General features: G+C 36.9%; 1 protein-coding gene and 1 long non-coding RNA gene across 3 annotated transcripts in view; one reads left to right on the top strand and one right to left on the bottom strand.

The window, feature by feature from the left end:
- Positions 1–26,027, top strand: part of GPC5 (glypican 5) — a 585,152-nt gene that overhangs the window by 124,688 nt on the left and 434,437 nt on the right. The window lies entirely within an intron of this gene.
- LOC135293845 (uncharacterized) lies at positions 1,786–24,442 on the bottom strand. The gene is made up of 3 exons (XR_010355931.1): positions 24,304–24,442; positions 19,312–19,428; positions 1,786–1,924 (listed from the first exon to the last, which is right to left on the bottom strand). It is a non-coding gene; the product is annotated as an uncharacterized LOC135293845 (long non-coding RNA).

The raw sequence follows: 26,027 nt of genomic DNA, 5'->3' as shown, positions 1-26,027 counted from the left end.
TAGAAAATATTTGAAAAAAAATTAATAGAGAAAGCTCCAATTAGCAATTGTAGGTAGACAGAAAAAAATGTTTTGTGCTTACTGGGTGAACTGATTAGGTAGCAGCTCTCCAAGGAAAGGTGAAGAAGCTGTGCTGCATCACAGTCAGGATGTATTCCAAGAGAGATGTGCTGCTGGAAAAGAGCATGTATCACAGAATGCCAAACAGTTGTGTATTTTCAACTCTGTCAGGGCAAAGGAAGGGTCAGCCAGAATTGTGTGGCCAGCCAGGGTAAGCAGGGCATGGAAAGAGCAAGTTCCTGCTGAGAGCTGTGTGACACAGTGTTCATAAAGCAATGTTGGGCTGTGGCATACTCACAGAGTTTGGGGTCTGTTTAGTTTTTAGATTTTTTGTGTCATTTTTTATGATATTGGCACCATAATACTGACCAGTGTTGCTATAAAGCAGAAAACAGGGCAGGATTACTATGGGAAAGATACAGAAAGAAGTAACACTGGTCAGAGATAAATCATGATAGTTATGTCTGAGAAAATAATTGGTGATTTGTGGAGGTGTCACATATCTCAGATCCATCTAATTTATTCTGACAACACTCCATTTACTCCACATTAAATTAAGTGTCTCCATAATGATATTAATAGGTAAGGGCATTCTCTCTCTGCAAAGGCAGAAGTCTTCTCTATGTTCTTTGATATGCACAGCAGTAAAGGTGCAAAGTGCTGTATTTTGTATTTTTGCACAGGACAGAAAAGTCTTTATCTGATTTAGGATAAAAATTGTAGTTACTGCTTCATGTTTCCTTTGGAAAAGAAAAAGCGAGCAGGAATCCTCCACTGTCAATGAAACCTGATGAACAGGACACAAAGTCCTTTAAAGTTAGCCATGGTTTAGGGATTTGACAGCTATATAGCAGATGAGCATGCTGGGGTTGTCACACAGTCATAGGGTGGTTGCAGGGACCTCTGGAGAACATTCAGTCTAGCTTGTTGCTCAGAGCAGAGTCACCTAAGGCTGGTTTCTCAGGGCTCTATTCTGTCCTGCATTTTCCTTAGGCTTTCTTCTGCTTATGAATCTCCTATAAAAACTTTACTTCTTATCCTTTGTGACTCTAGACAGAGAGAGGGAGTCCAGATTTAACTTCAGGTGGGTTTTGACTTGCCTTCATCCTTGTACCCCATCTCTATATTTGTCCTTGATGCCTTGACCCTACTTCCACCTCCTACAGAGTTCCTCCTGTGGGTGAGGGTAGTCAGATGCTCCTTGTTCATCTATGTAGGCCTCCTGCCTTCTTTGCTTGATTTCCTGCACAAGAAAATGGACTATTCTTGAGCTTGGATAAGATGAACCATCCTTTTTGGACCCGTGTTTTTCCCCAGAACCATCTCCTATGACAATTGTCTAAGCAGATATGTGAACTGGCTGGAGTCTACTCTCTCTTCCTTGCTCCTCCATGAAGCAGGGCTCTTGAGAATAATAGAAAATATTTTTAAAGCTACTTTGAAGTCTTTAAGGTGTCATAACTGGGTGATGAGCTTGAGACACTGCTACACAGATTGCAGAATGTTGAGTCTGTGTCCTGTTCTGGTGCCACCATCTACCTGACTTTGAAATTCCTGGTGTCTGTTCCTGGTTTTGAACAGTGTGTCTGTATGGGAGCAACCGTCTTCCCTTAGCCTGTGTGTGCTGCTAAACTAAAGAAACTCTTCCAGGACATAACTTACCTGCTTAAAGGAGTGCATTGCAGAAGGTTCCTAGCTGAGCTGGCATGTCCACCCTGCACTGTGTGGAGGTGCCATCCCCTGGCAGCAGTGTAGCTGAATATTAAGTCACACATAGCAGTGTTTGTTCTGCTGTTGCATCTGAAGATTCTGCTTTCATGGCTGCTGTGTAAAGTAGCTCACTGTGACTATGTGATCAAATACACTTGATAGGGAAAAGAATTTCTGTTAGATACAAAAACATAATATCGGGAAAAATGTAAACAGTACAAAGTGTAATGATACAGAGCTCTGTCACATAATTTCTGACTCCTACTGTACTTGTATTAACCAGCCATGACAATCTCTGGTACAAATATCAGACACACGATGAAGGCAAACATGACGAAGGCAGATTTTACAATAAAGTAATGTTTACATTTCCCTTATCAAATCATATTTTTATGGCATGAGCTGGTTGAGTTTATCTAAAATATACCTATTTGGCTATCTGTCAAGGCAGTTTTAGACCACTTTAAAGATGATTCTTTTTGTTTTAGCTTAAATATCCATTTCAGGACTCCAATACCATTGATTTATCAAAAAGCTGTTCAGTTACAATGCTCGTTTGGTTCACAAGAGGAATAGTTCCTATTTTATTGTATTAATGGACTTGTCATAATTAAAATCAAGATTAATTTTTTCTTAAACATAACCTCCATATTTTGTAAGGTGTGAAGGAGACTTGGAAGTCATTAAAGTGATAAATCCATAAGTTAGAATTCTTTTCTGTAGGAAGCTCAGTGTCTCTTTCTTTCAGTTAAAATCTTGTCCTTTTTGCTCTCGCTGTTAGAGAAAACAACATGAGTTTTTCTCAGAATCTTTACTAGTAAGTAGGTGACATACATTTGATTAATTTGAGTTTTCAAATTACTGTTTGTAAAAAATATTAAAAGATGAAGGATCTTTGAAGGCAGATAAAATAAACACAAAAATTATGGAATTTTAATGTCAGTCTTCTTGGGAAAGAAATACTAAGTGCAGTAACTTCTATGAAGATTCAATTAAAATTTAGAAGGGGTATTTTCTGTGTAGTTGCAGAGAGTGAATTTTACAGAGTAGTAAAGTATTACCTGAAAAATTTATAGCAGTGGAAAATTATGCCTAAATCGCACATTAATATTGAAGATGGTGATTTGTCAAACTGTGGGCAAAAGTTTTTATGCAAAAAACCCCTGTCTGAGATATTAAAATGTGCTCAAAATACTCATATTAAAACATTTATTTGTCTGAAATCTTCAGGTTCTAAAATTTTCATAATCCTTTGTTTAGTCCTTATTTTTTATTAATTTGAGATCTTTTTGGGGTACAGAGCACTATGTTACTCTTTGTATTTTGCTGTTATTATTTAAGTTTTAAGCTGTAGGTTTTTCTTCATTCTAGAAGGTATTATCAATCACTAGTTACAAAAGCCAGACAACCAAATATTGAGTGATAAGATTCAGTTCTTAAACTCATTGTCCTTATCTTCCTTCCATTTATCTTGCCAATTACATCTATTCCCTTACCTAGATAAAAATAAATTTCAAAACGTACAAATGTTTCCTGGTCATTTCCCCAAAATACTAATTATAATATCAAATAATAAAGTGCAGAAAAGAAACAAAAAAAATACTTGCAAATTATTATCTACAATGTTCTTCTATTCAAGTGTATATGAATATTGGGAATGTCTATAAATCTTGTGAAAAAGTTGCCTGTGTAGAGCTGAAATAGCAAAGGGTATAAATTTAATTATATGTACATTGAAGTCGCTACTTATGCATTTATACCTGTATGTAAATTATTTACATATTATTTATGATTAAGCTTGTAACTGTGAAACATGCAGAGTGGTGACCTATACTGGGTCCCATAAATTTTTCTATGAACTGTGGTTTAAAAACATCCATTGATCTAAAAGGTTAATAAAAATGCCTCCCAGATTCCCATATCAGCTGTTTTCTTCCTCCCTGGCAATATCATAAAACCCCAGTGCACCTACTGATGTTGTGCATCAGTCACAAGAACTATTTTTATATCAACCTATAATAATTTAGGCTCACCTCACTGAAGTTTTTTGGAGGGAGTACAGCTGTACGTGGCATCACCTAAGTTTATCTAAATGATGTTGACATGAAGAACCTTTAATTAACTCTCTATAACTGTGCTGAATAACTTAGCAGACACAATTTATTTAAAAAAAAAAATTGTACAAATCAGATGGACTAAGCAGAACCAGAATGGCTTTATATATATATATATATATCTGTATGTATGGTCCAACACCACTGACTGGCCCCAAAATCCTTGGAGTAGCGTGATGTATTCAGCAGGATGCCATGCCCTGATCAAAACTCAAGCCTCTTAAAGCAGCCCAGTGAGTGTCTGATGATCTGGTTGTGAATCAGCTTGGTCAAGCTTAGCTCCAGTCATGGGATGGAAGTGTGCTGAGGAAAAGTCACTTTTTGAGTTTGAGCAGAGCACAGGTTGTATGTATGGCAAAATTACAGAGTGGGATTTAGAGAAAAAGTAGAACTGGGGACTATTATCATGTTGTAGCAGGCAGGAAAAATTGTGCATATGAAGATTTTTCACTACTGCTCAGTTATGGGGACAGAATATGAGAGATACCATGAGACAAATTATTAGAAGCACAAATAGTCTAACTGTATAGAATGGGGGAAGAAAAAGAAAGGAAATTCATTTGAATAAAGGCCAGAAAGTCTACATCTGTGTTGGACAGCATTGCATAGTAACAACAATTTTTTAAACCAGTTTAATTGTCTTAAATGTGGCATCCTTTCATGGTTGTAACTAGCCTGCTTCATCTGAAACAAGGGGTCATATCCTTATTTTTAAAACTACAGAAAAGTCTGAGTAATTAATTCAACTTGTCAACATCTCATGGAGTTAAATATACATAAGCTTTCTATCACTGTTTCCCAGGGAGTATCAGAGAAAAAAGAAATGCAGGAAATGCAGAGGCTGTTGAGTAATTTTCATAACTAAACAGTCAGCGATAAGTACAAATATTTACCCTTTTCCTAAAATATTTGTATGAGATAATATTTCATAATGACTGTTTTCTTTCTTCCTGTTCAAAGATTCCTAAAAAAATTGGAAGAAATGGCCTAGTATATATTTAAGCACTCATTTGATACAAGAAATCTTTTTTATTAGCCAAGTCAGTGTAAGTAGAATTGTATATTACCTTGAAAAATGAGGGAGTTTCTTTTCTTACTGACTTAAGTCCTATTAATTTTCTTATCAGTTTGCATCTTTCAGAAGTAGGCTTTTTACAGTCATCTCAGCATTTAAAGCACCCATCTGCTCTGTTTGGTAGTATCAACTTACTCCCTAGACCTTCATGAATCATTGAAAATTACCAATCAGCTTTTAAAAATACATATTGTCAGAAGATTTTAAGATCATTGTTATTGGTTCTGACTATTTTACATAAACATAGTAAAAAAAAAATTCCATACAGTAATTTAAGATATCTTAGGTTAATGTAATTGTTCTGTGGATTTGCAGAGATTTTTTTTTCCAAAAAGCATAGAACACCTAATTCTTTCCACAACATATTTAATTCTTGTATGCCTGTCATTTCCAGGAGTATTTTCCTAAGCATAAATTCTTGAATTTTCTTATAAGAGTCATAATTTTTGCTTGGTTTAGTTTTTTCCTTGTATTATTTTTTCTTGTAACCTTAAGGGTACCACCATGTGAATGTTAATTTTTGTAAGATACTAGAAGTGTGGGAGATGCAGGAAATGGGGATGCTGAACACATGATGTGTAGCTGTCCCAGTGAAACTGGGTCTGACTCCAGCCCTGAATAATACATTACATCTTAAGCTGGGTTTGTTCTGATTTAAAGCAGTCTTTGATATGTCAGGGAAAGTATCATAGGAAGGGAAAGGAATTGATTCATTCCAGAGGTTAAAAAATTAATTTAATGACTTGTGGCTCATTTATGATCATTTTCCTACCGTATCCTCTAATGTTTCTTTTGTATTTGAAAGAGCATGCTAATGAATGTGCTGTAAGCTACACTATGGAATTCTCCAGTGTGCAATCTCAGAAGAATCACCCTGTTCCCTTTCTGCTTATAATGCACTCAATTCACAAGAGAATTAGGAGAGGGTACTCAGAACCCATCTCTGCCTTCACTAGCATTACCTCCAAGGCAACTTTATTAGTAACACAGTGCAGTCATGCATTTTAAAGACTGGTTTACCATTGATCAGTTTTTCTTTTTTATATGTCTTCAAGCAATTCTGTATATTGATACAGCACCTGTTGCTCTGATATCCAAATACTAAACAGTATTGAATGCTTCTAGGCCACAGTGTAAGTAGCACTTTCATCTCTTCTGTCATGAGAAACAGGGGAGTGTTGTGTCTGCAGTTTGCTTACTTGCACTTTTTAAAATAGCAGCATCGCTCTTAGGGATGCAAGCTGGCTTGAGGTTATTAAAGAATGTAGAGTCAGGCCATTCTCAAAGAATATTTTGTGGATAAAGATGTGACACAGCTGGCCTTTCAGTGACCACTGGGATTTCTAGGCCCTCCCTTTACCCAGGGAAGGAGCTCACTAGTGTTCTTAAAAAAGTTGCATCGTGCTATGTTATCCTCTAAAATCAGGCAGCATGGCATTAGAAGTATGGCAAGTAAATCTTTCTTTAGTGTTCAGTGTCAGCATCCCAGTAAAGGAAGGTAGGTATCATCAGTGAGATTTGTGGAAATTTCATTATAGGAGTGCCTGAAAACTGAGCAATTTCCTGTTTTCTTGCAGTGATTTCACTATCCTGATAGAAAGGATAACTAACCTAAGCAAAAAGAAAAAAAGTATGTTAAACCCCATGTCTGTTAAACAGTCCCAAAATGGAAAGGTGGTGCTGTGTTTTAAGTGTCCTCTTGTTATTGAAATCTCATCTTAAAATTGAAAATATATACCAAAAAAAGATTAAAACATTCCATAAGACATAGATTAGAACATACCATTAGAACACTTAATGGTATTTTTAGTAAAATGTTAAACTGCTTTGAAACGTTGTGGGCAGCTGTTCTGGTACTTTCTGTACCTAGATAAGGCACAGATAAATGGAGTAATAAAATGTGCCTTATGGCAGCCTAAAAATTTATAAATGGCTTATTAAAATCTTGTTGGGGGGCCAAAATGGTTATTGATACTCAAATGAGTTTTGCTCAAAAATTTGTAATATTTCTTCATGGTCCAACCTGTGTTGATAGGATGATATCTACTTAATAGGAAACAGATGGAATCATGCATGTATGTGATAAGAAACATTAATTTAGGCATACTTTCTTCTGTAGAAAGTGTTTTAAAAATAAAGTGTTTTAGAAAGAAAATTTCTCAGTGTGAGAAATAACTATGATTTGCCCTTATATAAGGTCCCTTCCTTGCTAACAAAATTATTTTTAAAGGTGAAAATAGTTACTTAATATATTGCAATTGAAAACAGAAAGTAGGATATAGAATACCAGCTAATTCCAAGTCAAATTAATTTCCAGTCCCTCACTTTAAACCCACATTCTGCCTATGAAAATAGAGAATTCAGTAGTTTTTGAACAATTTGATGGAAAAATGCCAGGATTGAAAAGAAACACTGAGAAGAGACTTTGAAACCTGAAGATAAATGAAAAAAATGCACTAAATAGGTAGCAGAAAAAAATCAAGTTTTCATCTGTCTGTACTCATAATCAGAGATCAAATGTCAACAACTTCTGATACCTTCAGCTTCCGGTAAAGTCAGTGCCAAGTTTCTTTTAATTGCACTGCAGCACTACAAACAGGACCTTCCAATTTTGGTGGTGAACTTCTGGAAATACAGGTTTTATCGCTAAGCAGATAATTTTAAAGTCAACTAAAGTTAAACCTCTGAGAGGGTTGGAAGTTGAATGAGTGCACAGCAGGAAACAAAATTACAGAGACTGAGAAGAATCTGAAGTAATAAAGAAATAATGTAGGGTCTTTATTAAGTCCCTAAAGATGTTTAAAAGAAGGGAGGAAAAGATCAGAAAGATGACAGGAAGTCCAAAGAAACCACTGTATGTCATGCAATAAAACAGAGTTGAGCTGAAACTTCTAAGAGTTAAATGTATGAGACAGGAGAATAACACCAGGAAATATACATAAAGGAGAAAAGATAACCTGTCAAACAGATCAAACGTTAATTTACCTCTGAGTGACATACTTTATGCTATTTGGAAAAAAACCCACTTCCCTACATTCACTAGAAGACAGAGAATAAATCTGCCTATTTGCTCAAATGCATGCCTGCTTTGGCCTTAGTTGTATCCTCAGGCATCTCAGCCTTGCTAATTCTGCTGAAAATATTTTTCACTACTCAAGCAAGGCTGTCATTTCTATCCCCCTGCCAGCTGGCCCTCTGCTGATATATTGAAATAACCTGTCATCTGAATGACAGCTGGCAGTAAGAGGACTTCTGGTGATAGAGTTGATTACTAAGCCTCATTGACAGAAATAGGTGTTTTTGCTCAGTCTTTCTTCAGCCTTCCTTCCAGGCAGAAGAATAAAGATAAATACTCCCTGACAGACTTTGAGTTTAATGAGAATACTCAGCCATGTGGATTTATTTTTTTCTCTTCTTTTCTCCTCTCTCTCTATTTTAATTGGTATGATTCTTGGCCACAGTTTCCAAATGCTTTAAAGGTGATTCCTTTCTCTGAAGCTGTTCTTATCCTATAATATATTTACACGCTATACTGTATGTTACTATAATACAGTTAAAGTTACTTGGATTTTTTTCCTTTGTCTCTGAAGCATAGAGACAGAGCCTGAACTGATATTATTTTATTCTTTCAGATGAAAACAAATGTTTCATTATTCAGACTATAATACTGGGTATATTCACAGCCTTTAAAGGCAAGAAGTGACAGTAGAAGATAAAAGGAAATTATATACTCTCTGCCACTAAAAGATGCTCTCAAAAACATGCAAGTAGAGAGCATATTAAGAGGGATATGGCTGCAATTATCAGTGGAACTTAAGACACTCTTTTCAATGACTTCAGCAGCTGATCGTAGATAAATAAATCTTCAGATACACAGATAATAATAATAATTTGAAACTCAGCAAAGCTGTGTGTTCTCTTGGCTACATGTCATACTGGCAAGCATTGCATAAAAAAAATGAAACAAAAACTGGTGTATAATTTTCAGGACTTTCTTCTTCTAAAGAAATGTCCAATACATTTCTTTTTAAAACTATTTCTCCTTCTATCACATTCTTCTGCTTAAAAAAAAAAATTGATTCTTTCTTTTAACAGTACTAGATTTCTTAAAAACCTTTCTAAAACTAAAGTGTTCAAGGAAATTCATTGAAATGAGGCAGGAGTGAGAGACCACTGTACCCTTTAAATCAGGGTGGTGAGGGAATCAGACCACAGATAGCAAGGACCATGCTGCAGTGCAGAGGATAAACAGTTCTTAAGAAGGCTTAACTCCAAGGAAGCCTTTGTGGCATCAGATAAAGTGAAGTGAAATGTCTATTTTCAGACAGCACATACTTGTGAAGACTGAAATTTTCTCAGTTTTTTTTTTTTTAATGAAAATAAAAAGTTTGGACACATATAATGAGTTAATATTTTTAAGATCTTGGATGTTTTTCTGGGTATTCAATACAATGCAATCATAGAGCAGAAGGAGAGATGACAATTTGTTACAATGCTCCTACTAACAGCTTTTGGGTTTGGTAATAACAGCTAAACCCAAAATACCAAAGGTTTCCCAGAACCATCAGACTTACTTAAAAAAACAGTGTTATTTCTCACCATCTCTCTCATATAAAATTACTTCAGATGCTTGATGACTTGAAGGGGTGTATATTTGATGGTGCCATCATTACTTTTAAAGAGGCATTTGAAACTCTAAGTCAGGACCAGTCTTTAATTAATTTTAATCACAGAACTAAATGCGAATAAAAAATTTATATTCACAACACCAGTGCACTTATATGGTGTAAAAATCCTTAGTATCAGACTTTTATTATAAAATCACAGAATCATAGAATGGTGTAGATGGGAAGGGAGACTAAAGATAATCTAGGTCCAACCCTCACTGACATGGGCAGGAACACCCCCCACTAGACCATGCTGACCAATAAATGTGGCAGGAACAGGAATCCAGAAGAGAGGATATATGGTTAGAGAAGTCTTGGTCTTGTGAGAATGCATTAAATCATGTTACAGCGTTTTGCAAGTCACTTTGCCTTGTTCTGATTCCCCACATAAGGGTAACATCACTTACGTAGCAGCCTTATGGGGGTGTAATGAATATAAATTAAATCTTGCTTTTAAAGTATTCTGATAAATTATCATTACTGTGTTAGTTATCATGAGGATAATCAAAACTGGGTGCGCAAAATTCTACAGCACATTGTCAATGATGTGAGAAAAGACAGGATGAAATTTGTCATTGGATTCTTAACTTCATCCACCCTTGTCAGACTTTGCAAGAAGACTCAGGATAACGTGTGATATTTCTTATCTAGACATACCAAGCTGAATAAGGGACAGATTGTCAGCCTAATATATGTATCACAGTGGCCCCAGGGCAGAGCAAATCTTTATGGTCAATTTATGAATGCCTGAAAGGTTTAGCTAGGAATAGAATAATGCAAACTGGCAACCTTAACTGTATTGTAATTTCCCAGTTTAAAATCTTCCTTGTTAGAATGAATCAGTTTGGCAGTGGTAGCACAGAATTGATTGTATTCTTAAACGCTCAGAATAGTCATCACTTTTGCAGTTAACACTGAATGAACTTTTAATGCATTTATTCTAATAGTTCATTTCAATAAGTACTTGTATTGAATGAACAACGGATCTGTATTGTCTCCAGTCACCCCCAGGGAATGTTAGACCTGGATCTGTGGTCCAGCTTTAAATTAACAAGCTTGTGCACACACATAGCCACTACAAGAAATAACCTGAATGGGTTTATGTTTAAGAGTCTCAAAGAAATAATTCAGCATAAGAAAATAATTGTAAGTGAATTTAATGATCAATGACATGTAATTCAAAGTAATGTATTTATGTCACTTAGTAGATTGTTCCAGCAGAAAAAACAAATAATGGCTACAGTGTTTCAGATACACAGTGTTTCTGTCTTATCAGAGCACGAATTTGCTTAAAAAATGAAAAGCTGTTCTATTAGGTCGATGTATCTTTCGTCTTTGTCAATACTATATAAATAGTATTTACTTTTTTTCATTATGATGTTTTATATGGAAGCCATCATTTTACAGGTTATAACAAAGGTATTAAGCTTCCTGAAATTAACATTGGGAAAAAAATTAAATCAAACCCATTAGTATCCTGTAGTCTTTCCTGTTGGGAGAGGAGGCTGTGGGCAAAGCTGTTGATACCTAACTGAGAATGAAGGCAAATAGCAACTAGAAAATTGCTGGATAGTTCTCTCTCCTTCAATATATTCTCACATTGGCCACACCGTGGAGCTACAGTTAAATGAGTCAGAAACTTTGAAGCACCCTACCAGATCCACTGAAGCAGCAAACATATAATTGAGACAAAGCATTAGTTAATCTGAAGTGTGTGCAAATGCATTTTAATTTTATTCTGATTTTTTCCCCTTAAAAATAATATGCTAATAGGAAGGCCTTCTACTTTTTTCAAGACTGAGATAAAATATTCTCTGGAAAAATAAGATACATTTCAACTTTCCTCCTTGTTCGTGCAGCTATAGCTTGAAATTAAGGCACATTACCATAATGGAGTAATGGAGTACCATAAGAAATGTCCCTTATTGCCATCAGTCTATGTCTAGAGAAAGAGAATTAACAGTGCCTTAATTGCTATAGTTACTGAAAATGCAGTTACTCTTCTTACTCATTCAGTCATGTTTTTTAAGAGGTTTTAGTAAATCTTTGTAGATAATGTCTTAAATGGTCTTCCAGGTTTGTTTGCCCTTTCTTGTTATCTTTACTGCTTTTCAGTGTATGTGCATTACTGATTTTCATAGGGTATACTGAAGATCTTTAAACAACTTTCAATAAACTTTCAAGAAAATAAGCAACTTCAATAAATTTTCAATAAAGAAGCCAGTCAACCTGAGAGGCCCTAGCTCAGTGTCCAGATCACTGAAGGAGAAATACCTGTCTTTAAAGAAATGCTGGGTGTTTGTTTTCAGAAGATGCTGGGGTTTGGTCTAGGGGTGAATAAATGATTCTGACTTATCAGACAACTTTCTGAAGTGTTTTCCTTGAGAAGGCCCTTCTCCCCAGTCTGACTGCTTCACAGTAGCCTATTGTGTAAGCAAGTCCAGTTTGACTTGAAATGGATGGTTTTGTAAAGATCCAAAAGTATTCAGATTATATGTTTTCTGCTGAAATAAAGAACTTGGAATTTGTGTTTGGTTTTTGGTTTTTTTTTTTTTTTTTTTAATTTGCTTGGGTCTTTTTCCTCACTCATAGGGCCTCATAGCTACTTTTTTTTCCTTTTTTTTGTTTTTTTTTTTCCTCTGTCTACTTTTTCAAGTATCAGAAGTGAGCAAAGTGGTTAAAATTAGTGAAAACAAAGGGGGGAGCTCTTGCTGCACTGGCAGGTGCTGCAGAGACACTGCTGCAGGAAGGTTTCTGCTTCTTGTTTAAGCCAAATATCAGAAGGGGAGATTTCCTAAAGGGCTTTGGAGTGATCCTCTGGCTGCTTCTCCTCTAACCCTTGCCTTGCCCATGCCACTACAGGTGAAGTTACTAAAAGATTTGTGCTTGTAGCAAGATTTTAGAGCAAATGCCATGCAGGAATTATTTTTCCTCCTTTGGAGTCTTTCCTGTATCTGCAACTTTGTAAATATTGTATAAAATATACATACATACATAGAATTGAAAGCATTGGATGTTATGTTATTTGTGATTTGTCATTTTCTTTTTTGGTACATGATATTAATATCAGAAAGCTTGACTCATGTTTGAGTATAGCTTTTTCTATACAAAACTTAACATGTAAAATACATCATTTGTTTCTTAAGCATATTTGTCGTGATTGTTAGGTTAATATACTAAAAATTTTAAACTCTCAATAATTTAAAAATGGTCATGACAAAGCAATCTACAGGTACATGGAAATTCATATAATTTTAGCATATTTTTTTCTGAGCAGTACAAGGAAATTTTAAATGTACAACACAGTACATATCCAAGTATGGTACATAATTCCCTTTTGGTCTGCAGACTGAAAATATAGCTCTCTTTTTAGAGGCTAGACTATGGAACAGCTAAATATTTGCAGTTCAAGAGGCATTTACACTGCAGGAACACAGAATGCCATCTGTGTTTGTATGTTTACTCTTTGGTCTTGACAGATTATTAAATGTTTAATGTTAGAGGTATTTCTTCAGTCCTTAGGAAAAAAAAATCACTTTCCCTCCTCTGCTATTTTCTTTAATAGAAACAATCTCCTGCGTATTGGGAAAGACTTTTTCCTCTTAAATTACATATATAGTATTTTTAACCTTCATTTTCAGTTATCTCCAGAAAAAGGCCTTCTGTTTTGTTGCTGTTATTGGTGGTGTTTTTCTTTTTACTTAGGTGCTTCTGTTATGATTCCACTGACAGCTCTGTCACTTTCTGCAGCTCCAAGAAGAGCCTTGTGTCTTTGAAATTGTCATTACCTTTTGTTTGGCTGCCAAGATTTCTGCCACTGTAGTCTTGTGATGCAATAGCAGTACCTCATCCTGCCAGCCCAGAGATGCGAGATTATGGGGAGTGAAATTCCAGAATGGAGAAAAGGCATCAACATCCTTATTATTTAGATATATTTTCGCTGTCTGATAGGCTGCAGGGGCTTCTGGTAGAGCAAGGACTCAGCCTACTGCTGGCACAGAGTTAGCCAAGAAAAAAATCTACCCCAAAGCACTCTGGATTTAGCAGTCTTCTTCAGCAGGTTGGAACCAAAGGTGAAAGGAAGGAAAAAAGGGAAGGACTGTTGCCACCTTATAATGGCAATAGTCTCTGTATGTTGCATTGAATCAGATACATATTTAATGCGTTCTTGAAATGGATGGATTAGAAACACCAATATTGTTATAGACATCTATACCTGTCTTACATACAAGGACTGTTTTAACTGAAGAACAGACGACTGAGAGGGAATCTTGCCGATCTTAAATACGTTAAAGTTGGGCAAGAGTGTGGGACCAGACTCTTTTCAGTGGTCCCCAGCAACAGGACAAGGGGCAGCAGGCATAAACTGAAACACACTTTCATCTGAACGTGACAAAAAATTTCTTTGCTTCAAGGGTGACAGCTGGAACCAGCTGCCCATTGAGGTTCTGGAGTTTCCTTCCCTGGAGATAATCAAAATCTGTCAGGATGTTACCCTGTGCAACCTGCTCTAGGTGACCCTGCTCTAGCAGGGGGATTGAACTGGATGATCTCCAGCCTTTCCTTCTAAATCTAACCTTTCTGTGATTCTGTGACGTGACTGCAACTCCCTGTCCAATGTAAATGTTTGCATGCATACTGAACTGATTTAAAACTAGGTGTGGAGTCCAGGACACATTGGACTGACAGGAACCTGGGTGAATAGTCAGGCTTCTGTCTGCAAAAACACCCCCACTACAGCCAAATTCCTGTCAGGATTTCAGTCATCTGAGTACAGACAAGCTGTGGACATGTCTGTGGTTACACTAAGTGGTACCATTATCTTAGATAGTTATTTGTTAAAAAGCATCACGTGGAGGTGATGCACCCCCCACTTACTGCTGTTAAACATGGCTTGCTTCAGAGTACTTTGTCATTCAGGGGGAATGCAGCCACTGTTTTGAGGAGGGTTCTGTCCATTCTTGCAGAGCTGAGAGAATGATGTGTGCAGCCCTAGTGCTTTTATCTGTATGTTGTAAGAAATAATGATGTTGGTAATAATTGCCTTTCATATGGCCTATGCAGTGGTAACTCAGGGAAATTACTCTTATCCTTAATAAGTTAAGGATACTACTACTAAGTTCACTTTTATTTTTCTGGTTTTTAAAGCTTGTTAAGTTTTACGTTAGAAGGTGTTCTCCCATAAATTGCCAGTCCAGGATTTGTGTATCTCCCCTTTTAAAACACAAGAAAAAGAAGGTACAAACCACAGCTGATCAAGCCAGCAGCTTTTTGCTTCCCTTCCAGCCAGATGATACTCAGTAGCAGTGGACCAACTTAAAAAAATTCCCACTGCATCCCTTTCTTTTCCTATAGAAATTCCACCCAGTGTAGACTAGATAGACTGTGCAACTTTTATGAAATATTATGGAGTGTGTTAGATCCAGAAATAAAGGATAATTTCAAAGGGAAGGAGTTCCCATGTGTGAAGCTGCCTTGGCAGCCATTTCTTTTACATATACAGGAATTCCTTTACACCCATTGCTCATCGTAGCTGTGCTGCTTAAATTGAGGAGAAGAACAGTCTGCAAAGTGAGTTGCAAGACATCAGTGAATTTATAGATCTAAAATAAAATTATATACTCTGACAAGAGTCTGGATATTTTATGTCTAAATATTCTTATAGAAGCTGACATGTCCTTCGACTGCTTATAGTTTTCTTTTTTATTTATTCACTTTGATTTCTCATTTGTTATTTAAAATTCAGAAGCAAAGAAGTTTAAATGATTGTTGTGTGCTGTACCAGTTAGTTCCCCATCCAGAAATGACACTTCTATAAATAGAAGTTCCCCATTAGAATGAACTGAGCTGGTATCCATTCCCAAAAGTTCTGCTTTCCTTTTGACAGTTTCCAGTGGGGTCTGACAGCAGAAGGTGGCTTAAGCAAAACAATTTTTTGAAGTTTTTCACTAGGGTTTCTGTGAAATAAGGAGTGTCTGGCCGATCAGAACTTCTGGTCATATGAGCAACCATTTAAATATGTTTGTATATGTGTATGTGTACATATTTATTTTTATATGTGCATATAACATAACTAATCCTCAGGAATGTATCAGGGCATTGGAAAAATAACATCTGTCCTGTTAGGTTATTAGAACAGTCCGTGGAAGTGTTTTGATTTATATCAACTGGCACTTCCCCAAGCAATTCCCAGGCATAATTTGGGAGTTTGAAGGTTCTAGGCACTGTTCCCAATAAGCAATATGCTGCAATCACCCTGTTTTGAAAGCTGGGAGATCTCACAAGCATAGGCAAGGGCTGCTTCACACCTGTTTATCTTGGTGTCAGGAAATGTTCACAGCACACAAATGTCAATTTAATATAATGCAGATAGATCACATATACCAGAGAATGAATTGAAATATTCAGGCTCTCTGTGTGTTGGACACTCACCACTTCAAAGTAATTATTTTTTCTTCAATTTTCCATTTCCCAAACTCACACTGTCTTTACTGGAGAGTTTAGGGTTCAGTTTGCTCATTTTTTCATTAAAGCAAATGATTATAGTGTATAGTAAATTGAATACACCTAAATAGATGCATTCTGAATGAGGTTCTAAACTGAGATGTGGCAACACCATGTGGTAACAGCATCTGTGGTGTCAGTATTAGAGAACTCAAAATCTTTTTTGTCTTTTTATTAGTGATACAGGGAATACAGTTCATGATAACAAACTGATGTTGCATGTTTAACATAATGAGCTCCTTTTCTGAAGTTTTCAACTCATCTCTTCACCTTCTGAGCTATATCTATAAAAGCAAAGTAACTGTCCACATCTGTACTTTGCTGGAAAATGCCATGATTGCTATCCTATGGCAGGTTCCTGGTCATTCTTTGGGAATGATCAGGCAAGGGAGTAAGAGGATTGACAAAGTGCCCTTTTGTCTTATTAACCTTGTCAACTTTTGCAATTCAGACAAATACCAAACTACACTTGAGAACTTACAAGTGTTGGTGGCTTGTGCAGTCAGCCAAGTGTTGTTAGGTGGTCATTTATCCATTAACTGATTTGCTTCCCAAAGTTTCAATAAGAGAAAGACAATATTATTGCACTCAACAAATGGAAAATAAAAACAATTAGAAATGAAAAATTTTTTCTGAAACTATTGAGCTGTGATGCACGTGCCAACATATTTCTGGAATTTAAAAAAATGTTTAAAGGAATGCACATGGTCTGTATGTGTGCCTGGTGTATCAGTTCTCTTGTCCAATTACAAAATGCTCCACCCTCCATCCAGATATTAAGCTCCAGTCTAACTCTCATGCTTGAGCCTCGAATTCTTTGTTTTCACCCTTGGAATTCAGTTTTACTGGATGTAGTGTGCCATGGTGTTATGACCTACCCCCAAAGGTGAGGGTAACTGAGGCTCCTCTTGGTAGATCCCTTGGGATGAATAAGGGTAAAACGATCCTGAATTATGTCTGTGTATATATACACACACACACATATATATATATATAGCACTACTCCAGCTCCAAAGGGTCTTCTTCTTATCAACCTTTTCCCTTACCTGGCTAAAAACCCAGGTTGCTGCAAAATGAAGGTTGGTTTGCTGTGGCCATCCTGTGGTGGCAGGAGGGCAGCCCCTCTGCGCCTGGGCTGTTCTTGTGCACATCTGAGGTTTTGCTACCACCAGCCCAGAAACTCTTCTTCCCTTTGGTTGAGAGGTATAAACCTGCCCTCTGCAAAGCACCCTCTGCTTTTGTAAATGGCTGATTGTTTGAGCCATTAATCTTTAACATTTCAGTTGCTCACACATGGGTGCTCAGTGCAAACTGTGCAATAGATGTGTACAACTGAACCTTACATTTCTTGTTCTATTCATTAATCTGATATTGAGTTTCAACTTCAGTTTCCTGGAGGTTTTTTCCCCCTTGAATACTTTCTTCCCCATATTTAATAGATTATATAGATTATTTGTAATTTCCCATAAACTTTATGCTGCAGTGACCTCTCTATCTAGCTGAGATGGCTTCAGTTTAGTAATAACCAGGTAGACTTTTCCTTCTTTTGCTGCATCTGCATTTGTAATAGCTCCTGACTCCAAACAATATTACAATGTTACAAATGTTACAAAAATTGGTCACCCTCTGGATGACCAATTCTCCTAATCTGTTTTTTGGGGACCAAACAGTTAGCCCTTCCTCTGTCTGTTTAGTGGTTATTTCCATATCTAGGTTGAGGTCTTCAGTACAGAAGAAACCCAGATGTTACAACAAGTCTGAAACAGCCAAAATATACAGACCAAAATACATTAAATTCATGATAACCTGTTTTCAGTCTCTTACTCACAATCCAAAAGACAGGCTGCTCATATTTTGCTTCAGTTTTTCAATTGTTAAATATTTGGGTGACTTTTGTTTTGATAGCAGTTACAGTGGAACTTTTGCATTGGAATTATCTGTTCATAGTACCTAGGCCATAAGAATTTTCCTGGTGGTATTGAGATATATCATCATCTAAATAACTCCAGGCAAATATACTTTTGCATTTTTATTGCAATGGAACTTAAACAGAGGTTCAAATTGAAATTTCTCTTTAAAGTTCAGATCTTCAAGATCTCCAAGATAATGCAAAGTGATTTCTCTGGCTAGCAGGTGAACCCCCCAGACAGAGTCAGCATCATGGTGTCACCATTTGGGTCTCTACTTGCTGTGAGTGAGATCCTAACTCCTCAGCTCGGTCAAGGTAGCCCTTCTGCATTTTTGGAAAAAAAGCTTTGGCTTTGGAGCTACTTTGGGAAGTCAACATAAGAAGCCTAGGGTTGAAGCAGGTGACGTGGATCAACCTTTTTTGTCAGCAGCAACTGTGCTGTATTATTCCTTTCATAAACTTAGTAGGTTCTATTTAAAGTTGATTAGTCCTTATTCCTGTTTCTTATGTTTGGGTTTTACTAATGGTTAATAGTACCTTCATTTGCATTCATTTATTTTTTTTTTATTATTCAGTTTATCTTTTCCTTTTATTTAAGTAATTTTCTTTTTCTAAAGACAGAACTGTAGTATCCTGTTATAGTTTATACAAGTATTTACTCCTTTCACCTTAGATTGTTGCTGAGATTTAAAAAACAGAATCTTTCTTGGCGTGTATTTCTATCTGGTGGTATTAATCCTCACTTCATCATCTTCCAGCTATACCCAGTGTTCTGATGACTGGCATTCATATTTCCAAACTTTGGCACTGTACACATTTTTTTCCACACAAAGACTTTTCATAATGATATTTTTTTTCTTCCTGTCTACTCAGTTTTTCTTTCTCCTTGTCTAATTTTCTTGTCCTCAATTAATGCGTTATGATTTTTCTTCTATTTTTCAGATGAGTTCTCAGCTTCATGCATCTTAAATGCAAGAATATTTTCAATTTCAATATTCTCTATTCTTTATTTCCTTTATTTCTTTTGCTTCCTCCGTATTTTTCTAAAATTTTAAAAAAATTATTTTATTTTATTACCACCTTCACAGGAGTGATGGTTTGCTTCTCTTGTGTTTCATGTTAACTCCATTTTGGTTAATACCATTCTTCCTAATAGTACACATACATGTGTTTAAATACATAATTTCTGCATCTAGGCAAACAGTTACTGAACTTTTATACTTACCAGGGTTGCACCAAGTAGTGGTGTCAAACACAGGATCTATCTCTTACCTGTTGGAGGTATCTGACATCATGGAAAGTTCAACCTGGCTTTAGATGTTCCTAAAATTTCAGTAGAAATCTTCTAGTCAAAGTGTTGGCTCAGTTCTTGATTGTTCTTACTATTCTCTTCATGTAAAAGAAAAATTTAATTAAACACATATTTTTTTCTTTTTTATCTTTTCATATGTCTGCAATGCAAAATATCTAAAAATTAGAGTCTATGTAGAATTTTCCTTTCTTTGTAAGCTACAAAGCTGGCATCTTATCAAAGTATGTGTATGTGGATTTCTGCTTTGAGAAGGAGCTAGCTGTATTCTTACTGTTAAACCCAACCCAGAATGAGACAAAGTATTTAATGAAATCAGGGTAGTCCAAGTGATTAGGGTTTTAAAGTTTTTGTTCTTCTAGTTTTTTAACCTCCTGGTATTAGCACTTGATGTAGAAATCTGGAGTCCTGCTTAATGTGTGCTTTCCTGCTACAGGTTCTCACAGTAATGCCTGTCTGCTCGGTAGATGACTCTACAGATGTCCTGTAGAGTTGCCTGGCTAGAAGTGCAGGAATAGGACTTTGCCTTTCCCTTCCTTGAACATCAAGGGATTCCTGCTGTCCCATTTCTCCAGGGGATGCCTCTGAATTGCAGCCCAGTTCCAGCCTGTTGATTGCTCTTCCACAATTTGGCATCACCCACTAACTTGACGAAAGTGTGTTTTCTTCTTTTGTAAAGGTCATTAATAAAGCCATTAAACAGTATCAGCCCCAACTCTGACTCCACTGAAGTGGTTTTCAATTAAATGTTGTTCTACTGATCCCAACTCACTAAAACTAGTGATCCAGCCAATTTTACAACTACTTTACAGACCATTTACCCACAATATATCTCATCAGCTTGGCTGTAAGAATATTATGCCAGGCCATTTCAGAGTCTTTGCTGAAGTAGGTTGTACACTTTGTTCTCCCCTCACCCACAGAGCTGCCGTGCTAGGTGATGACCCCAGGAGGGTCAGGCACTTCACCTTCCCTGTACCTGTGCTGCCTGTTCTCAGGGCTGCTTTCTTTTCCCCTCTTTCTACCCATTCAGAAAAAAAAGGCTGTGAGTACAATGAACATGAAAATCTTTGAAAGCACATCATGATGCATGATAAAGACTGTTAACTTTATTTACATGAATTTATTTAAGAGCATACAATCTCAGAGCAGGGAGAACACCGTAGTTACATTCATCCCTTCAGGTTTCTGATAATCTCAAAACATCCTTCTCTCATCAGACCTTGTACAGGAGGCAGTACATTTTCAATGCCAATTCCAATAGAAATGCAAATAGAGCATAGCTGTTGGAAATGAACTAGTAACTACATCTGGATTCAGGATGATATTTGCAGAAATAGAGAGTTGCAGTTTTTGCACTACAAAGTATATCTTGGACAAAATTTTAGTGACAGGTGAGGTAGTGGAATTCCCTAGGAGATGTAATGAAAGCAAAGAGAAAGGGGGGAAAAAAAGGCCACAAGCCAAAATCCAAATCACATTGGACTGCACTTGTTTAATCCCAAATCAAGAAAAGGGAGTAGAAGACAAACCTCCCAAAGGTTTGGATGACCTGTGAATGTAAAAGCAATGCAGGGCTGTGCCTAACTGTAGGAATTACATCTCTAGTATTTTCCTGGAATTTCTCAGGAAAAACCGTAGCAGAACAGTTTATCTCTTCTAAGAATTTGGTAAGTCTGTCCAAATCAAACAAAATATATCAACTGGGCACAAGGGAACAGTTTGTCTTGTGCAGCAAAATTTGAAGAAATAATTTGGTTTGCAGAGGAAGGGGTGGTGTGTGTGGAGGGAGTGTGTATGTATGTATGTGTGTGGTGTGATGATGGTATTATAAGAAAAAGAAAAACTGTTTCAGGGCCTAATTCAGTTTCTGCCAAACTGGTGAGAGCCTTTTATTTGATCTCAGTCACAGAGGAACTCATCTCCAGTGGTTAAACTTCTAGTATTCCAGTCTTAGTCAGTGAAATAAACATATTAATTAATATACAGGAGATAACCTTCATAGATTGAATTGGATATATTTAGGAATGCTTTTGCTCATGTCTGTAGATGGCATCAGTGTACTATATGCAAGGGAAAAATATTTAATTGCAATGATAAATCTTTCTTTCCTGTCTTCTGTTACCAAGTAATCAACCTGGACAGTTGAGCAAGTGCTTTAACATCCAGGATAGCAATCTTCTGAAATAGAATACAAGGTAAGAGGAAAAACAGTGCATTCTTTCTTTTGTTACAGATAAGCAGGAACTCTCTCCATATTGTTGGAGTCAGCATTTTTCATATCCATTGTCTAGCAGACACTCAGAGAAACATTCAAGTTCAACATTTATTGATTTTTCTCCTGTTGGGTTATAATAGAAAATTCTTCCTGGACTCTGATTTACAAAAGCAGAAGATAGACTTGATGCTCTAAACCAGGATATATGTAAACATGTTTGCAGAGTCTAAGGAGAGAAGAAAAGCTGTTTGTGCTCTTTCTACCCTCCCAAAAGTAAATATTTTTACAATAAGTAAAATATTAGTGAAGAATATTTTTAAATGAAGCTTTTAACAGTAGAGATTATGCTGAGGTAAAGCCTATATTGCCTGCCCCTAAGCAGGTTCCAGGCATCAATCTTTTTGAGCAGCAGTTGAGAAATCTGCTCAGCAGCACGGAGTATATTTCACCATCAAGTGGGAACTAGTGACCTGTCAGGATCTGCACTTTTGACCTGCAGTGCAACAAAGAAAAGATTTTCAAGCTTTATACTAGGCTGAAACATGACACTTAACCTCTTAAGGGCATTGAACACAGGACCTATAAAATTGTGACTTAAAAAAGTATACACAAATGTGCAGCTTATCTTAAAGAAATCTCACAGTATGGAAACCATGGGATGGACAAACTAGTTTTTCTTAAGCAGAGGACAGAAACTGCAAATTGCTGGAATAAATAATCAGTCTTTTTATATTAATTAGATTATTTGGAAAGTCTTATGAAATCCTGTAATATTTTCAGAGCTGGGTCCACAATATTGTCATCGAAGTGTTCAAGGCCAGATTGGATGGGGCTTTGAGCAACCTGGTGTAGTGGAAGGTGACCCTGCCCATGGCAGGGGTGATGGAACTAGGGGATCTTTAAGGTCCCTTCCAACCCAAATCTTTCTGTGATTCAGTGACAGCCAAGATGACTGGGATCCCTGTATGGTCTCAGCTGCATAAAGAGGATGTATTTTACTAAATCTTTTAAAGATATTCAGTAAATCCATTGCCATATTTAGGATTAATTCTAAGAGTAGATATCTGTAATTGTGCTGAACTCTTATGTTTAGGCAGCTTAAACAAACCCCAACTAGCCAGATATAATTACACAGACCTAGAAAAGGTCTTCTGAACCTCAGCTGTGCTCTGCTATCAAAAGGAAAATCACACTTCTGCATGTTTAGTAATCTTTGTGCTGCAAGTAGTTTCGCTGTGTAATCTCTTCACTCTCTTGAAAAGCTATTTTCTTCATTTCCTCATTCAAGTTATTTTCAGGAATATGTCTTGGCATATCAAAGTATGCAAAAATGCAGTATTACTGATGCACATTTCAGTGATAAGAAACACTGATAGTTTTGTTGTTTTGCTGTCTCCCATGCCTTCAGCTTTTATTTCCTCAGCTTTTTAAAAGATTAAATTAATTTCCTTTGCAGACATGAACTTCATTATCACTTTTCAGTAATAAATACTCAATGTTGTATCATCACTTAGTTCTAAACATGAACTTAGTTTATGTGGCTTCAGTCATTCTTAGTAGGTTAAGGTGACATTTTTTGCTCTTTCAGGTGGTTATTTTTAAAATAGTTCCCTCAAGTAGTAAAGCCATAACCTTTCCTGGGTTTACCTATTCTAAGTGACCTAGGTTGTGTCCATGCCTTTTTCTATACAAGAACAACATTTTTTAGTGCCAGATTTTCCTATTTATACTTTAATACAGCTTTTACCACTCTGAAATGTCTAAATATCCAGGGCAACTTTATTCTACTCTTCCTTTTGCCTTACCTAGCAGTTAAAATAAATTACTATAATTTTACAGTACAGGATAAATTAATTCTAAATAGTCAGCATTTGCTCAATGAGTTGAGGCAGTGCAGACTTCATTTTTGTGGGTTTTTTCCACTGTACCTTGAAGATGCTTTAGATTTTTCAATCTAAATATTACACCACTTTCTCTTGAGTTCTGTAAATACACCTGCTGGGTGTAGTATCAACAAATGCCCAGTGATTTATAGAGAACACCAGCTATTTTATATAAATTTATAATAAGCAATTTCAGGACAGAGATTGCTGTGATTTTAAAAAAAAATCCCCATATGATATCTGTGTACACTCTAGCATAATGGAAACCACCAGAGTATTCCAGTCACAAGTTTCAGAGTATTAGAAGGAAAAAATTGCAAAATGTGGGTTTATTTCTTTTCCATTCTGCTTTTACATTTTGTCACAGTCTTAACCTGCTTGAACTACAAAATGCTGTTGTCCAGGAACTTGATTTTTTCAATACACCCAGGATTTTAAGAATGTCACTGCTTCAGAGAAAGAGGGTCTTCAGTCACACCTGCCATCCTGCAAAGCTCATAGGGGATTTATCAGTACATCCACATTTTCCATGGAGCACTTTCTCAGCTTTCTCTTTAGCTTTACTCAAATCATATTCTACATCTCTGTATCCTCAGATAGAGGGCTGTTTTCACAGGAAAGTAGCCAAGGTAATAGATTTTATTTTCCTTGCTAATAAAGAGTGTGGAATACACTCAACACAACAAGCTGGGTTAGTTAATGCCTTGGTTTAACCCCAGCCAGCACCCATACCCCATGCAGCCACTTGCTCACTCCCCCACCAGCAGGAGCGAGGAGAGGATAGGAAGAGTAAAAACTGGACAGCTCATGGTTGAGGTAAAGAGGGTTTCATGGGGAAAGCAAAAGCCACTCACGCAAGCAAAGCAAAACCAAGGAATCAATTCACTGCTTCCCATGGGCAGGGGGCATGTTCAGCCATTCCAGGAGAGAACGGCCCTACTTAATGGTGACTTGGGAAGACAAACACCATCACATCAAATGTCCCCTTCTTCCTTCTCCTTCCTTCTGTTTTATATGCGGAATACGATGTCACATGGTCTGGAATGTTCCTCTGGTCAGTTTGTGTTGCCTGTCCTGGCTGTGTCTCTTCCCAGCTTCTCATGCATCCCCAGCTTCCTTGCCAGCATGGCAGACAAAAAGATGCTGTCTCTGTGTAAGCACTGCTCAGCAATAATGAAAACATCTCTACAACCCTGTGTTCAGCACAAATCCAACACATAGCCCTGTACAAAACACAGCCATGGTGAAGAAAACTATCTCAGCACAAACCAGCACAGCCAAGTAGAAAGAATTTGCACAGCCAAGTAAAGAGCATTTGCTGTAACTGGACTTGGTTCCCATTTGGTGTAAAGTGGCAGTGTGGGTTTACAACATCACAGAGAATGCCCCGGGTACTGTCAAATTCTCTCAAATGTACTTCCAGATATCTAGTGACCCAATAAGATTATGAGCATAGCTACTCTAGCTGGGCTCAGTGAGCTGGCTTGTCTAATTTTACCCCAGTCACTCATCCTGCACAGATCATTTTCTTAGACCATCCTTTGGCTTAGTCACTCTTTATCAGTCTTCCTCCTTTGTGTCTGTTCCACTTACTCCATCATATCTCAAATGATGCTTGTATTCATTAGTGCTGATGTTCAATTTTATTGGAAAACTGAATATGCTGATTACAGCAGAATACCAAAATACTTAAATAAAGCATAATTGGTAGGTTGCTTGAAAAAAAACAACACAACACCTGTAAATATGTATGTGGTTGGTCTTCTTCTGTGACCATACCAGTACCTCACTGATGGCAGTATCTGTGCTGCATCCAGATATCCAGATTAAATCCTGTGAGAGAAACCAATGCACCAACTCCATCAAAAAGGAAGCCTGGGGATGTTACCCAGGTAAGCACAACACTGCAGTCAGTTGCTTGAGTGATCTGAATAGCCAGGGCCCTGAATGCACTTGTGTGGGCACATCCTCCTGTAATATCTGTGGGGCTCTAAGAAAGCTTGACTGTTAGATTGAGATGAGTCTCAGAGTGAAAACAGGGAGGATTTGAATTAGGATTTAGGGTGCATGCATCTCATTCACTGCTTAGAACTGCAGCGGTTCTGCTGCTGTCCACTCTCATCCTGGTTCAGAGGATATCAAGGGAAAATGACATTAAATGTTGTTGGTGTCTTCATTGGTCGTGCTTCAAAATCTTCAATGTATTTAGGCTGTTTTCTTTAGCTCTGTCTCCAGCATTTGCTGTATTGCTGACGTGAGTATGTGTGGCTCATAAAAACTATGAGTGGATCTGAAAAGTGAGTAGTGTGACTATTTGAGTCTTTGTCATTAGCAGTGAATAGACTGTCTTGGAATACAGAAAATAGATTTTGTGTTTAAGCAGTTGTCTCAATAAGGCTTTGGGGTGGCTTAAAGTTTTGTCATAGCAACGGCAGGCAGGACAAATCCTATTTTTTCATCTCTTACTATCAAATGACATTTTTTTCTGTTTTCTGACTGGTTTTGCTTTGATATATGGAAATAGGTCAAACGGTATGGAAATAATGCTGAGCAGATGGTGTCACAATGATTTAGTAAA

Source organism: Passer domesticus, chromosome 2, assembly GCF_036417665.1.
Source record: "Passer domesticus isolate bPasDom1 chromosome 2, bPasDom1.hap1, whole genome shotgun sequence".
In the NCBI taxonomy this organism is placed as follows: Eukaryota; Metazoa; Chordata; class Aves; order Passeriformes; family Passeridae; genus Passer; species Passer domesticus.
Note: the sequence above shows the minus strand (reverse complement) of the source record. Positions and strands in the feature narration are given on the sequence as shown.